Source organism: Mus caroli, unplaced genomic scaffold (assembly GCF_978045245.1).
Source record: "Mus caroli unplaced genomic scaffold, Mus_caroli_1 scaffold_13, whole genome shotgun sequence".
Lineage (NCBI taxonomy): Eukaryota > Metazoa > Chordata > Mammalia > Rodentia > Muridae > Mus > Mus caroli.
Window position 1 is genome coordinate 28,210,074 of NW_028227268.1, and position 13,296 is coordinate 28,223,369.

The window sequence follows — 13,296 nt, forward strand, 5'->3', positions numbered from 1 at the left end:
GACAGAAAGAGACAGAAACAGGGAAGAGAGAGACAGAGACAGACAGAGAGAGAGAGAGCACAAATATACCATAGGACTTAGCTTAGCTACCCTACTTTTGTTATAAATAACAAGGTCACACACAGACGCTCAAATGCAAAAGTTCATAGGCATTTTATTTATAACACCCCAAGACAGAACTAACCAGAATGTCTAAGCCCAAGTGAATGGATGGATAAACAAACAAGATAGACCCAGAAGTGGACTAGTATCCTACCATTAAAGTACTACTGACCCGTAGGCAGATTTCTGAGTTCGAGGCCAGCTTGAGGGCAGCCAGGGCTACACAGAAAAACCCTGTCTCCAAAAAAAAAAAGTACTACTGACTCGTGCAATGTTGCAGGTGACTCGCAGGTGCACTGTGATGGACATGAGGCATACGAGCTGATCTGTCATGTCTGGATGCCGTGGGGACCCTGGTGAATGCGGAGCAGCCATGAGGGAAGTTTGTAAGGTGTTGAAAATGCTCTACGCTGGGCGTGGTGGCGCACGCCTCTAATCCCAGCACTTGGGAGGCAGAGGCAGGCAGATTTCTAATTTTGAGGCCAGCCTGGTCTACAAAGTGAGTTCCAGGACAGCCAGGGCTACACAGAGAAAACCTGTCTCGAAAAACAAAAACAAAAACAAAAAAAAAAAAGAAAGGAAGAAAGAAAGAAAAAGAAAGAAAGAAAGAAAGAAAGAAAGAAAGAAAGAAAGAAAGAAAGAAAAGAAAATGCTCTACAACTTGATTCACATGTCACACAAACACATATATCTATCAGTGGTCAGTGTGCCTCAGATGGATCATATATGTAAGTAGACCTCAATAAAGCTGATTTTAAAAAGTATTCTTAAATAGGTGGTGGTAGCATATACCTATAATCCCAGCACTTGAAAATCTGAGACAGGATTGCCATATAAATTCAAGGCTATTTGGGACTACATAGCAAGTTCCCAGCCAACCAGAGATCTTTCCTTCCCAAAAACTTGGGTGAGGGGGACAGAACCTCCCAACAACAGGGTGGCTCAGGCCAACACTGTCCCAGAAAACCCAATTAAAGACCAGGGAAGTCTTCTTTAAGGTTGGGCGATAATGCCAGGCTGGAAAAAGAGCTCTAGAAGGGCAGCCTAGAAAAAGCCCCTCTCCACCCGGATCCTTCAAAGGCTGGAATTTCTGGCTGAACAAGAAGGGCCTGGGCCATTTCCCCAGGGGCAGGTTCTCCTCAGCTCTGGGCAGCATGCCCAGCCACCCCTCACACAGGTGGCGGCTCGCTGCCTAAGCAAGACTAGAGGGCCTGGGGAAAGGGTCCCATAATCCCGCTGGGACAGCAGAGGGAGGTGGCCGAGAGAGGCAGCCCTGAGCCTGGACTGGTAAAGCAGCTTACAGAAGTGAGGTTCCAGCCGGGATAGTAGCGGAAACCTTTACTCTGAGTGGGGCTCACTTTGTAGCCCCCAGAGGGGGCCAGGAAGGCAGAGAAAGGCCAGCGCTGAGCCCTGAACCTTGACCTCTCAGCCCGATGCTCTCTCCTCCACACACTCAGGCTCTCAGCCGATGGGCAGGATTGTCAACAGGGCTGGTTCTGAAGAAACAGAGGAAAAGCCCACGTGGACGGGGAATGAGTGGGGAAAGCGAAGGAAAGCCGAAGGCTTGGCCAGAGGCAGCCCTGACCCCGGGTATGTGTCAGAGCTAGCTGAAGCCAGCTTCTTCCTTTAGACCTGTCTGCTTCTGCCTGCCAGGACGCATCTGAGTCACAGAGAGACCAGCAGGGACCACTGGGCCCTATCGGGTCTGGCTCAGCAGGTGTCTGGCCACACGGAGTCCTCCGGGTTCCCAGGAGCCCCTGCTCTTCTGTCTGCTTCTGGTTATCACTCTGTGTTGGCAATGCCCCCCCATACCCGCCCCCCCCGCCCCGCCCCTGTTGTCACCTACACCTGTGTTCCTGCCTTGCTCAATCTCTCCATTCACAGGCTGTGTGTTCCCAGGCATCTCCTTCCCTATCTCCCAGATGGTTGTTGGTCACAGCTTAAACATACAAAATTAATCCCTCCTCTTCCCCAACCTTCCACACACACGAAGGACCACCAGCTGCCCAGAGCTGGGGGCTCAGGACCTTTAGGGTCTGGCCCATTTTTGCTGGGGTTATCCTTGCCTAACTTTGTCACTTGCATGGTATCTCATTTATTTTTTTTTAAAAAAAAGATCAATTTTACTCCCCCACCTCTTTCCTGTCCCAGAGATTGAATGGATGGCCTTGAACTTGCTAGGCAAGAGCTCTACCAAAGCCCTATAACCTCAGCCCTCCTGGTTTGCTACTGTTGTTTGGTTTGGTTTTGTTGTCCTTTGCTTGCTTTGGAGACAGGGTCTTAATGTAGCCTAGGCTAGCCTCCAACTGGTTATATACTATAGAGTGACCTTGAACTCCTGACCATCCTGCCCCCAAATGCTGGGCTTAGTAGAATCACCCAACACACATCTCTTTGGCCCTCTTTTTATTTTATTTTATTTTATGTTTTTGTTTTGAGACAAGATCAAAGTAAGTTGCCCAGTCAGGCTTTGAAGATGAAATCCTTCTGCCTCAGTTTCCTGAGGAGTTGGGATTACAGGACTATGCCGTCAGGCCTAGTCACATTCTGACCTTTGTATTATCCCAGCTCTCTATATCCCCTCTTCCTCTACACACACACACACACACACACACACACACAGAGGCATACACACACAGGCACACACAAAAACAGGCACACACACTCACAGACACATATACACAGGCACACACACTGACATACACATAGGCACACACACAGGCACACACACAAGCACATACACACACACACAGAGGCACACAGGCACGCATGCTCATACACACCACAAGCTGACTCTATGTCTGAAAATGTCAGGGCCATCAGATAACACTATCCAGTAATTATAATTGGAGAAGCTGGCTTGGCAGGAAGGCCATCTAGTCAGGGCTTCTCCTTCCGCTGTCAGGGTCTCATTGCCCACGAAACAGAATCCTGAATGAACTGCTGAATAGATGTGTAGTCACCTTGTATGTTTACCCTGTTAAAACTCCAGTAAAGAACTTGACGTTTTGTTAAGCCTGCATAGATAAATATTCGCTGTCTGTTAGGCTCTTACAGAGATAAAGGCAGCTCCGGGCTCCTCCTTGCTGCTGGTCTGGGGTGGGGAGTGGGAACTTAGAAATGGGTAGTCGTTAAGATCCAGGGAGGAGCCTGGAAGCTGAACTAAAATATAAAGATGGTCTCCTGCTTTGTGGGGTTAGCAGGCCCTTTGGCTAACACGTCAGTCAACCATCAGGCCTCCCTTCTCTGCTGCTAGGGTAGAAAATGGCCTAGATGATCCTATCCCACATCGCCTCCAACACTCAGTGCTCCTCAGCCACAGTTAACAGGGGGGATTCAGAGCTAATGACTGCGGGAGTAGGACAGAACAGATCTGAGTGCTGGGGACTAAAGCAGGCAAGGAAACTAGCGGGGAAACTGGCCGCTCTGCCACTGCTGTGAGATAGACAAAGCGAAGGCCCCCTTAATCCACTCCTCAAGACATCCTTCCATTCCATAGATGGGTAAACTGAGGCCCTGGATGGTTACTACCCTACCGTTCTTTCTGTCTCTTTGTTCCTTGACAACCCTGGGTCTCATTGGATCAGAGCAAATGTCCTAGGTAGGACAAGGCGGAGCTGGGTTTCTAGTCTCTCCTCAGCCTAGAAACTCCCAGATCTGTGGCTTGTGTCCTGTCACCATATCACACTGGGTGGCCTGCGGCAGTCATCCCAAACCAATGCATCTTTTCCCTCTGGGTGGAGTTCCCAGCCTTACATCTTGACCATCAATCACCCAGGCTCTGTGTCTGACCCAGAGCTCAAATACAAACACACACACACACACACACAGCCCCTCAAAGGTGGGATTCCAAGTCTTTAGAGTGACTCTTGTCACCTCCATATAGCTACTTCCTCCTCAGCCTTTCCACTCATGGGCTGCACAGCCTCCTGGACCCCAGGTTAGCCCTCCCGTTTACCATCCCAGAGGGATGAGCCAGAGAGGCCTCTATTGCAGCCTCACGAAAATCTTCATGTGTGTGGGAGGCAGACTGGAGAATAAATAGAGGACTACTTAAGGTCCAGAAGGAAAACATAGGGACCCTCCATTGGGCCATTCAGGACACATTAAAAAAATTGAGACCCAGGAATAGAAAGTACCTTTCTCAAGGTCATCCAACTGGCAGACGTGAGTGGCATGTTTGGGGGACAATAATACCCCCTTCTCCATGTTTGCCCCCTGGACACTACACTGGGGCTACACGGAGCCCCCTTGGGCTGACTTTGCATCCCCTGTCTACATCTTTCTCTGTGCGGCCACAGTCATCTTCACCTTACCTGGCCCCACAGTCCTCAGTGCCACCCAGACCCAGCTCAAATGCCACCTCCTCCAACTATGCCCTCTCTGAACACGCCCCTCTGCACTGCCCTTCCCGTAGCCTAGGCTGGGTTAGAATTACCCTTGTGTGCCTCCTCCAGGAAGGCGGGGCTCAGATCTCCAAGAGCACCCTGGACCATGCGAGGCCTGTCTCCGACGTTCAGCAGGTATTTCTGGAAAGAATTGTTATGGCATGTATACAGTCCTTATGAATGGCCTGGGTTGATGGGCTGTCTCTTGAGTCAGCCACCATATTCAGCAGGCAGCTCAGACTTGCATCTGCGTCTGCGTCTGCATAGCATTGCAAGCTGAACACTGGCCCCATTTCACAGGTGAGGACACAGGCAGGCGGGCACCGAGGAAGGCAGCAGCTAGCCCCTTGTGTCTGGAGGAGGCCAGAGCTAGAACTCAATCCAGGATAGCTGAGTGATCTGTGTACATGAAAGCCAGCTGAGGAGCACACCGGGGCCATGGTGGCTCTTCCCTGTGTCCCAGAGCCTGAGAATGAGTCCTCTTCAGCCCTCTGCCTCATGCAAAAGCTGTCCTGCTGGTTTGCAATCCCAGCATGGCCAGGTGACAAGCGTTCCCTGCTGGCCACCTGCCACAGGAACACAAAGTACCTTCACACACAACCTGTCTTTGTCCCCTGCTAGTGACAGCAGGGAGAATAGGGAAGAGCAAGGTGCTAAGGTGGCAGGATTTTGTCTTCCTTGTGTCCTGTTCCCTCTCACTTGGAGCTGCCTAGTGGCACGCTACCCCTGCAGCAGTAGACCAGACAGGGATGTGACCCTTTCCTAACCCAAAGAAACATGAAATGGCAACATGAAGCTTTGTGAGGAAATTTGGGGCAACCCTGGGGTTCTCCTTGCTCTGGAAGTTTGGGTTCCCTACAGCTAGTCTTCAGAAGAATTTGTGGGGTTTTGCTCTCAAGGTGTCCCTTAATCAAGACTGATTGAAGAGCCGGTTGTGGTGGAACACATGTCTGATCCCAGCACTTGAGGCAGAGGCAGAGGCAGAGGCAGAGGCAGAGGCAGAGGCAGAGGCAGAGGCAGAGGCAGAGGCAGAGGCAGAGGCAGAGGCAGAGGCAGAGGCAGAGGCAGAGGCAGAGGCAGAGGCAGAGGCAGAGGCAGAGGCAGAGGCAGGTGGGGCTCTGTGAGCTGAAGGCTAGCCTGATCTACATGGCATGTTATATACCCAGGATAGCCAGAGTGACACAGTGAGATCCTATCTCAAAACAAAAAACTCACTGGGAGCTGGAACTGGCTTGTTGCAATGCCAGCTTTCAGGAGGCTGAGGCAGAAGGATTGTTGGGAGTTTCAGATGTGTGTCTAGAAGCCAGCTGAAGACCTTATCGGAGCTAGGACCGCAGAGTGAGACTCCACCTCCAAGGCAAACGAAACAAGAGACCTCATTAGAAAGCTGGGGTCCCTCCTTGCTCCTTTTCTTCTCCTTGACCCAGATGCACGAGCTACCAAACTTGTCATCTCTGCCTCTATTCTTGCTCCCTTCTGGGAAGGGGACAGGAGCTTACCCCCATGCATCAGACTGTCGCTGACATCAGCTTGCTTGATTCTCAGAAGGATCTGAACGCTTTTCCTCCTCATTTCATAGATGAAGATACCAAGGTTCAGAGGAGACCACAGTCTTGGAGGTCCGGTGCCCAGAGTGTGAGCCACTGCCATTTGAAATTTGGTCCTAATTACTGCAAAATTCCCCCCACCTACCCTCTACAGCCCATGTCCCTCTAGGCAAGCCCTCAGCCTAACCTCTTGCTGTCCTCAACTACCTGGCACTAGGGTGTCCCCAGAGTATAGAGAGCATATGCCAGCCAGGGACAAGGCAAGAGGCAGGCTACTCAGTCATAGCTTCATCCTAATCAGTCACTGAGGACAGCACAAGGATCCTGAACTTAGCTTCCCTGTAAATTTTCCTGTCTTTGTTTGAGCCTGGACCTCACATGGTCTGGGCTGGCTTTGAACTCTGTGTAACTGAGGCTGGCCTCCGACTCCTACCGGCCCTTCCTCCACTTCACAGGTACTAGGATTACAGGAATGTGCCACCACTCACTGGAGTCACTGCTTGATTTGATTTGGGGTTTCCCCTCCATTCCTGGGGATGCTGATGAGGGGTAGCTACTCACCAGAATCCTGCATAGTTGTGCAGGGCAGGCAGACAATAAGAGCTTGTTCTTGGCCTGTGGGCTGGGCGGAGATGGTTGGGGAGGGTGGGGTGGTAATGATGGAGAAACAACACCGAAACCCACAGGAAACTTCATCAGAGCCCCGCGGAAGTAACACAACGACAAGAGACAAACGTCTCGATGTCGACTGACAAAAGGCAGCAGCAGTATAATCACCATCCTTTCTAGAAAACTGCTCTGAGTTCCTATCTAACTCCCACGATGTGCAGTGATGAACATCTCCTTAGATGTGTGTCTGATGAGCTCTGTTAGATGGCTTATATGGTGACGACAGTGACCTCCTTGCTGGTCTCTAGAGCAGAGCCGTCTGTGGACAGCCTTCCCGTAATTAGAAAGCAGATTTCCAGGGAAGGGGGGGGGTTGTTTGTTTGTTTTTGTTTTCTTCTCTTTCTTTTCTTCTTCTTCTTCTTCTTCTTCTTCTTCTTCTTCTTCTTCTTCTTCTTCTTCTTCTTCTTCTACTCCTTCTCCTTCTCCTTCTCCTTCTCCTTCTCCTTCTCCTCCTCCTCCTCCTCCTTCTCCTCCTCCTCCTCTTCCTTCTTGTTTGTTTGTTTGTTTTGTTTTTAAAGACAGGGTTTCTTTGTGTAGCCCTGTCTGATCTGGAACTCACTCTGTACACCAGGCTGGCCTCGAACTCAGAAATCGCCTGCCTCTGCCTCCCAAGTGCTGGGATTAAAGGAGTGCACCACCACTGCCCTGCCAGGGAAGTGTTTTTGTGGAATTCAAGTTATCTTGAGACTGGCCAGGTTGCAGGGAAGGCTCCAGGACTTCTGACCAGCTTGCAACTTTGGATATGCAAAGAGTGAAAGATAGATCAGGTGTCAATCTTTAAAAAAATAAAACCAAGCAAACAACTTTGTGATTACATGAGTATCTGTGCACATCTGTGTTGTTTTTTGTGACACATGGGTGCACACATGCACACATTCATAAACATCTACTAGTGAGGATATCTGTTGTGGCTTAGTGGTTTTTATTTGTTTGTTTTGTTCTGTCTTTTTTTTTTTTTTTTTTTTTTTTGAGACAGAGTTTCACTGTGCAGCCCTGGCTGTTGACCAGGCTGGGCTTGAACTAACAAAGATTTGCCTGCCTCTGCCTCCCAAATGCTGGGATTAAAAGTGTGTGCCACCATCCAGCTCTGTTGTGTTATTTGTATTTTTGTCCCCAATAGACTGATTCCTCCCCAGTTGTTTCTATGTGGAGTCTATTCTCCTGAGAGGGAGGAACAGTTTCTACATGCCTCATGCACTGAACAGCACAGTATTTTTTTCTCCTGATCATATGTGTGCCCCCCCCCATTTGCCTGCAGTGGGAGAAGTGGCCGGCTGGCAACTCCCAGCTGTTCAGGGAGATGACAGAGAACATTTCCAATAGGAAAGTGTCATGTCTTGCCAGCTTGGAGGAAGAAAATAATTGGCTGGAACGGCAGAGCCTGGGCAATGGTGCAAGGCAGAAAGAAGGCACACGATTGGTCCACCAGGGTGGGCATCTCCCATGATGTCAATGCAGAGTCACTGTCCCCAGAGACTCAGGCCTTCCCGAAGCCACCGGTCTCTTCAGGGGCCTTCATGTATTCCTTCCCTGGGAGACAGCCCTGCACCTGGGCAGGATCAACCCCCTCAAGACCAAGTGGTGTGCAGGCCCAGGAGGAAGCCCAGATTCAACATTCAATTTTGAATGAGGAGGTGTGGCTCAACAGACACTCCTCTCAGATCCCTAAAAAGAAAGTAGCATGGTCTAGGAGAGATTTTAGCATGATCCAGATTTGCCAGGTCTGGATGCCAGGAGCCAGAAGATGGAGATGAAGTGGAGGTCACCTCTTTCCGCAGGCCCCCCCCCCCAGTCTTTTGACCACTGTATGGAAGGTCAAGGGCAATTCTGTTTATCTGATGTAAACTACTTAGAGAGGGGGAATTTGTTAATAGCTGTGCTTTTTAAAGTGAAAACAAAACCAGGCAAAATTAACTGTAGGGATGTATTTTACCTAACATATTTAGAATTTTGTTTCCCTAGACAACCCATATAAAAATAAAGAGCACATATATATATATGTGTGTGTGTGTGTATATATATATATATATATATATATATATATATATATATATTTTTTTTTTTTTTTTTGTATGAAGTCTTCCAAACCTTGCATGCAGTATTCTTGGGCCAGGGCCACAGGCTAGTGGTCGAGCACTTGCCCAGCGCATGGGAGGCTTTGGCTTCAATCCCAGGCACCACAACAAAAGAACAAATGTGACTGGAATCCTATTCTCTCAACCAACCTCAGCTTACACTAACTCCTTCCCCAACACCAACAACCACACATGGCTCAGAGCAGCCGCACCGAGCAGCACCAGTCTAGATCTTCGTATTGTAGCCGGCCATTCCTCATAGATGAAGTTATTTGGCCTCCTCTGGCCTATTTGTCTTTGTCAGAAACAGAACCAAGTAAGTCATCCCTTGGGCCTGGGTGACCATGTGTCTTTCCTTATTGGCCTGTAAGAAAGGTCAGAGCCTCAGGGCATCAGAAGGCCCTGCCATTCTGCTAGTTGTGTGGCCTGGAGGAAGCTGCTTCCTCTCCCTGGGAGCCAGTCTCTTGTCTGTTAGGTGAGGGTTTCCTTTAGACTCACTACTTTCAAGCAGTGAGTCCCAGATTCCAAAAGGGAATGGCATGTTGAAGCCCAGGGCATAAACCACAGAGAGGGGGACCGCGGTGTTGAGAGAGCGAGCCTGTAGCCATCCCAGCTCCTGTTCTATGGGAAACTCACAGGGTAGACCTATAGTATGGACACACATCCAGCCAACCAGCCAACCAGCCAGCCTGCCTGCCTGCCTGCCTTCCCCCTGACATGGTCTCACGTAGCCCAGGCTGACCTCAAACTCTCTGTAGCCAATCATAACCTTGAACTCCTGATCCTCATGGTGGTTTTGCCTCCTCAGTGCAGGGACTTCAGACCTGTATTATCACGTCCAGTTAAATGCAGTCCCGGGGAGTCGAAACCAGGGCTTCAACATGCTAAGCAGGCATTCTACCCACGGAGGTACGTCACAGGCTCTGCAGCCTGCATGTTCGCCCGTCACATTCGTCATATTCTGAACGTGCAAAACTATGGCCACAGTAGAACACAGAGCTGTTTGAAGTGTGGTTATGAGAATGCAGCAACCAGTTCCCAGGTCACAGTCTCCTCTGGAGAGAAGAGGTGAGGACTAAGAGGTGGCCTCAGTTCTGCGGTTAATATTTAAAATTCACTGAAAGAGACCTAAAGGGAATACGGCCCAACGTTGCCATTTGTTTAGGCTTAGCAGTGGGTATTTGGCTACCTGATGGATTCACCTGTACTTTCCTCTAAATATAAGATACGTTACAATGTAAACGTATTTAAAACTTTAAGGAGGACAAATATATGTTCCCACTGCAGACATGGATTTTTTTCCCCTTAAATATAGCAAAAGATATTCCCACACAAACACTTGATAAACCCTGAGTTCCTTCACCCTTTTGGGGTTCCTGGAGAGAAGAGCCAGAGCCCAGCAGTAAACGCCAGGCTGTTGGGAATCAGAGATGAGGGGGACCTGTGGGACTAACCCTCAACTGTGGGGCAAGGGAAACCTGATGAAGCAGCTGCCCACAGCTCACCCGGCCTGGACCTGCTCCGTCAGTCCATCCCTGCTTCCCAGCCCCTCAGTTCTTTCTCTTTCCATCTCGGTCTTTGCCTGTAATCCAAGCTGTCTAAAGTTCCTATGTAGGCACAGACGACCTTGAAACTCTGATTCTCCGGCCTCCACCTCCTGACTGCTGGGACTAAAGGCAATGATCACTGGATTGATTCACAGAAGACGTATGGGGATGGAACCCAGGACTTCTAGCACACCAATGGAGCCACATCTAGCCCAGCTCACCCCTATTTAAATGTCGGTTTCCCTTAGACCTTAATTCTGCCTCTCCAAGTCACCTCTTCCCCCATACTGCCCTGGAGGCCAAGGTCACCTCGCAGGATTGGGCAGGGCACAAGGCGGGTAGGAGGTTATGGGAGGAGAGTCATACCCCAGGCTCCACTGGGCTATTTAACCCCAGCAAACAGGCCCTGTTGTTTTGTCATTTGAAGAGTTTGGCCCCGGTTCCCATAGGTTGGTTAAATGGTAACTTGTCTTGGTGACAAGGAATTCGCCACCAGTTCTTTCTTCTCTCTCTCTCGCTCTCGCTCTCTCTCACCCCGCCCCACCCCGCTCTTTTTTGTGGTCTGTGCATCTGTATGTGCATCTGTGTGTGCCCATCCTCACACGTGTGGCAGATAAAGGAAGATGTTTCATGCCTGCTCTGTGACTCTCAGCTCCATTCCCTTGAGTAAACCCAATACTAGAAATTGATTTTTGTTTTTAAATGTGGGCTCTGGGGTTTCCAACCCAGGTTCTCAGGCTTGCACTGCAACCTCCTTTTCCCACTGAGCCATCTCACCAGTCCCTTCTCTTCTTTTCTTTATTTGAAACAGTCTCGCGCAGTAGTTCAGGATGCCCTGGAGCATACTGTGTAGCCCAGACTGGTTTTGAACTGTTGGTGATCCTGGACCCTCAGTCCCCCGAATGCTGGGGTGACAGGTGTGACCCACCAGGCCCGGCATTTCTGTCTTCTATTCCTTCCTCAGATCTTTCCCTTTCATATGTCTTCCTAGCCAGGTGAGTAAGAGCCAGGAAGACTGACCATTTAATGACAGAGTACAGCCACCAAAGGCCTTTCATTGTGGGATTTCTTAACCGAAAGCTGCTATGCCCATTTTACAGGTGGTACAACTGAGGCAGAACCTTGTGAGCTCACTTCTGAGTCATTCAGGTCTGTCTAGACATAGCTGAGCCAGAAGTTGAGCAGGTTAGGGCAGGGGCCGAGGCTTTCCCTGACATTAGAGAGGTCTGCTTCTCAAACAGCGAACGTTCTTGGTGGGCCTGGGCTACAGCCATGTGTCAGGCTAGAGAGGCCTCTCCCTTTGTTCTCTGTCCTGGGGCCTCATCCACTCCCACACAATGTCCTAATAGGCAGGACATCCTTCAGTAGACAAGGAAAGACAACATGGGGGACTTTGTGACAAGTGTCAAAGTCCCAGTGAAAGCTCTAGACACAAAACCAAATTTCTTTTTGTTTTTATTTTTACAATTATATTTAGCCAGGCATGGTGGCACACACCTTTAATATCAGTGCTTGGGAGGCAGAGGCAGGCAGATCTCTGAGCTCGAGGCCAGCCTGGTCTACAGAGTGAGTTTCAGGACACATTACAGGGAGAAATATATATGGTTTTATATATGTGTGTTTGTGTGGGCTTATGAACATCATGGCACATATGTGGGGCTCAGAGAACAACGTTGTGGGATCTGTTTTAGAGACAGATCTCATGCAGCACAGGCTGGCCTGGAACTCTCTGTAGCTGTAGCTGAGGATGATCCTAAACTAACTTTTCTCCTGCTTCCACCCCCGCAGTGTGAGTCACCAGTTATCCGATGCTGAGGATCGAACCCAGGGCCTCATGCATGCTAGACGCACACTCTATACAGACCGAGTTGCTTTTCCTTGTACAGCCTTTTTCTTCCTCTCTTTCTTCTTCTCCTTTAATTACATTTTAATCTATATGGGGGTGGGGCATGTGTGTGCCACAGTGCATTCGTGAAAGTCAAGAGGGCATTTTTGAGGAGGAGTTGGGGGCTTTCCTTCTGCCACGTCGGGCCCAGGGTTCAAACTCATTCCAAGGCTCCAGCTCAAATCATCAGGCTCTGTATCAGGCACTTTTGCTTGCTGAGCCATCTCTTCTGCCCTCGCCCTCCCTTCCCTTCTCTTCTTTCTTATTCCCATACTCAGCCTGGAGACAACCTGGAGACCCGCCTGCCTTGGCCTCTCCTCTCCAATGCTGAGATTGTAGGTATGTGCTTCTGTGCTGTAAAGTAGAATGGCTTCCCTTGACTTGACAGCCACTTGGAGAGTAGACGGCCTGTCTGGATCCTGGGATGGTTTGCACGCCCCAAGAACAAACAGCAGCATCAGCTCTGATGGCTGTTTTCAGGCAGCATTTCCTGAAGTTGATAGATATGTCCTGTCACCTACCCACCCAGCCTCAGTGGGTGCCAACACTATTAAGGCGACAGAAGGGAGAAAGAGGCCTGCCATGCCAGCGTAGCTGAGGACAGCATCCATGGAACCTTGAGAATTAGAGATGAAGGTGCTAATTCCATCCCCTCCCAGACAGTGAGCAACTGGGAGGGTACTGCGTCTTCTCAAAGATAACCGGCTCATCAGCTAGGCCTGGGTCACTTCTGTCCCCACGGAGCCCTAGCTGGGACTCACTTGCTTTCTTGCTTCCATGGCAATGACTACCTTCCTCAGCGCGGAGGACTTGTGAAGGAGCGATGATTTAATATGTGTGAAAGAGCCTTGGGTGGGGCCTGGCACACAGTGGGCCCTCGGGAGTCCCGCCCATGGCTCTCTGTCAGCCTCAGAGGAGCAGGTGACCTAGGATTCCCTAAGAGAGACAGGGCAGGCTCACCTTTCATGGGGCCCCTTGATGCCAGGCTGGGGTGATGGTGTCTTTACTGAAGAATTTTCAAAAGCCAGTAGGAGGTGGATCTGGGGCCATGGGGAGGTTGAACCAAGGACAGCTGCCCACAGC